This window comes from Artemia sp. Qi Xiang Cuo, unplaced genomic scaffold (assembly GCF_049724085.1).
Source record: "Artemia sp. Qi Xiang Cuo unplaced genomic scaffold, ASM4972408v1 HiC_scaffold_3160, whole genome shotgun sequence".
Lineage (NCBI taxonomy): Eukaryota > Metazoa > Arthropoda > Branchiopoda > Anostraca > Artemiidae > Artemia > Artemia sp. Qi Xiang Cuo.
In genome coordinates, this window is record NW_028300555.1 from 1 (window position 1) to 3,628 (window position 3,628).

Here is a 3,628-nt window from a genome sequence, read left to right on the forward strand (position 1 = left end):
CTGTCTTAAAATAATAAATAATGACATACCTCTTTTTATCTTATCAATGTTTGCTAACTTCGTAAATATTCTTACTATCCTCATTCACCTCCTTTCCCTTCTCCTCTTCAGTTCGTTCGGTAACGTCAATAGAACGAAGCCCGGGGTTATCAGTCCTTATTTTTGGTTTTTCCAGGAGACCAAACCAATTGTAAGACAATCTATAAATGATAATAGTGAAGTTAAGGGGGGAATACTCTGCCGAAAGTACAGTTCGGCAACATATCGCGACCTGAGAGCAAAAATTTTACTTCTCAAAGTCATCCCGAGAAAAACGCGATTGACTATTGACCCTTTCTTTTTTGGCATTACGAAAGAATCTAGAAACATTAAAAAAGATTTATCTACATCTCTACATGACAATTAAGATTGAATGTAAAATAATTCTTAAAGAAAGAGAAAAATTACTAAAGCCGAAAGAATAAATCCGCTCTTATGTTCATCTCGTGCCAAAAATGGAAGAGGGTAACGAAAAGTTCATTTTTCATTTTTTGGTTCCACGGTTTTCAGTTAAATTAAGGTAATTTAGCCATTGCAAACCTCGAAAAAATACTCTAAAAAGGACATTTCTCAGGTTTCAAATAATTCTGTTTCAAGGGGTACGAATATTGAACCTTGTTTTTATATAATGTGTTCGAAACAAATAAAAGAAGTTTACTTCCATTTTGCAACCACTTTCTCCTCCCGCACGCATCTCGCAAACCTTAAAACACTATTTTTGTTTTTGTAAACGTAATGCTAGAAGGAAAATGAATTTATTTTCATTGAAATACAAATTTAACACACAAGCCTCCAAATTTGGTCTCGTTTCTTATTGCTTTAGCTTCTGTGTTTTTAGATTGAGTTTTAGAATTAATTTCAATAAGAATTTGTAAACGCACATTCATCTTATCGTACATTATCTGAAAGCACTTGTACTTAATTTTACTAGTAAAAAATAAAAAGTGGACGTCGAGGATTTAAATTCCTAGTAAAATGGCGTTTTCTAGGATTGAACATTAGTTTTGATGGATTTCCACTATTCTCTGCTCATTCGCTGGCAAATTATCATGGATAAAGCAATGAAAAAAATATGTACGCATAGAACAATGACCTGTCTATCCTCTAATATAGATTTATTCCTCAAAATCCCACCTCCAATGAAAAATTAGAATAAAGTCATTCCAAACAAAAACAAGTACTGCCCAAATTCCCTAGCTCGCGCGCAGAGAGAAATGTTAACCCGGGTTCGGCGGTTTCTGAAGTACAGTTGTAAAACTTTGAAAATAATCATGCAATCGAAATTTAGTCGCATTAGTGACAGACAGAAGAGAATACTGAGAGGAATTTTATATGTCTTAAGTTGAAGTGGCACCGACATCTGTAGAATCTCAGAGCATGGTTTCAACAGCCAAGAAGGAAAAGAAAGCAAAGGCTCCAAAACAAGGTAAGGCTGCAAAACCTAAAGGGGATAAAAAAGCCAAGGCACCAACAAACCACCCAAAATACACGGAAATGATCACCAAATCCATTGCTGACCTGAAAGAACGCGGGGGATCTAGCCGTCAGGCCATTCTTAAATACATAATGACCCATGTCTAGGTTGGCAATGATGCAAAAGTTGTGAATATGAATCTTAAGCAAGCTTTGAAGCGTTGCCTTGCAAATGTAATTGTTATAAATCCAAAAGGTACTGGCGTAACTGGTTCTTTCAAGCTTGCAAAGCCTGCCAAGGCCAAAAAATCCATGTCTGCAAAGCCAGCCAAGCCCACAGGTAAGAAAGCAGTCAAGAAAACAGCCAAACCTACTACAGTTAAAAAGTCAACTTCAGCCAAAAAAGGTTACCAAGCCTATGGCTGGTAGCAAGAAACCTGTAAAGGTTTCCAATAAACCCACTGTTGCCAAAAAAGACATATCAGAAAAGAAATCGACACCCAAGAAGATTTCGTCTAGCAAAAAGGCTCCTGCTAAGAAAGTAGCATCTAAAAAGCCATTAGCCAAGAAAGCAGTAGCCAAAAAAGTAATGTCCATAATAGCTTATCCTCTACTACCAAACAGCCCTTTTCAGGGCTATAAAGGCTAATGCTCGACACTCGAAACTTTCTGTTCAGAAAGTTAAAATTATACTAATTTTATATGCGACTTTCTAATTTTCCCTTTCAACTATAAATCAGCTTCTGTTTATGCCTAACAAACGTTCGACAGTGTTTAATTTTGATCTATAGCGTTATTACCGTCTAAAAAACACCATCTTCAGGACTAACTGTCACGGCTGGCTCGTAAGGTTCAAGCTTATTAATAAAGTGCTAACAATAATAAGCTTACAGATACCTGGTCATAGCCGAATGGGTTGAGCAGCGTCTTCAAATCATGGGGGCTAAGGTTCTTTTTTTTTGTTATAAAAGATATAATCAGCTTGGTGCTATTAGAATAAGGAAACGAGTTTATTTTGGAATATTATTTTACTTGGAAAAAGAGAAAAAAAAAATCACATTAACTACAAAATGCCAACAGCACCCGGTGTTCCCAGGCGGTCACCCATCCAAGTACTGACCGGGCCCGACATGTGACTTCCAGGATCTGACGAGACTGGGTACTTTCAACGTGGTATGGCCGTTGGCTAAGGAAGCTTTGTATCAGAATAATGTTTGGTCCAAAAAACCAACAAGAAATATAATGCCCAATTTTAGAGTCATGAAGCAAAGTTTTCAGTAAAATAACATTTAGCAAGAATGAAAACATGTTTATTCATTGTTTTTAACCTTATTTTCTTCTGAAACGAAACGGCAAGCCCCTAAAATGTTTCTACCTTTGATGACTAGCCTAGGCTACCCTATAGCTTCCTAGTTTAGATTAGGAAAATGAGCCCCCTTTCGTACAACTAATGCCAATGCTTTGTATGTAGATGAATGGGCAAGCAAACTTTATTTATTTTTACAACCTGACAAACCTCGATATTTTTTTTTGTTTCTTTTGGATAAGATCGCCAGCTTTCGCCCCCTCCCCCCTCACGGGCGGATGGAGGGGTACACCCCCCTGCCCTCTCCAAACAAGTTGGAATAACCGTTGTTCTATAAATGTCATTTCGTAGAAAGTTCGGTAAGTAGGAGTGGTACGCGCAAACCAGTCCCTCTATTCCAGTCGGTTTCAGGTGGCGAGATAGATCTCTAGAGGCACTTGACGTCTGATCTGCATGTGCCATATCTGCCGGTGAGCAGTTATTGAACTAAAATAATTACCTTCATACAAAAATTTTTAAACTCAGGAACTGAATTTGTTATCATTTTATCTTCCAAAACAGAATTGGAATATATATTCTTTTATCTTTACATCAAAATTTAAGGCAAAAAAATTCTTTAACCTGCATAAAATTTCAAAACTAGCCTATGGAATAAATAATTTTGAACACCGGCTTAACAAATAAATAATTTTGATATCGAAAAAAACAACTTAGAGGTCTGAATGTTGATTAGTTGAATTCCCCCATCGATGGAGAGTTGTACTTGGAGATTTAAAAAAGGTACCATCTTTTTTTAATATTTCTACTATTCTCGCGCCACTGTATGGCCCTTCTTTTAGGTATTTTGTACCTTTTGCAAATTGTGAGGTA

At 36.6% G+C, this 3,628-nt stretch overlaps 2 pseudogenes; one reads left to right on the forward strand and one right to left on the reverse strand.

Annotated features, from left to right (window-relative positions):
- Positions 1-1,356: 1,356 nt before the first annotated feature.
- On the forward strand, positions 1,357-2,101 carry LOC148938532 (histone H1.3-like; annotated as a pseudogene).
- Positions 2,102-2,523: 422 nt separating this feature from the next.
- Positions 2,524-2,639, reverse strand: LOC148938533 (5S ribosomal RNA; annotated as a pseudogene).
- Positions 2,640-3,628: the final 989 nt, after the last annotated feature.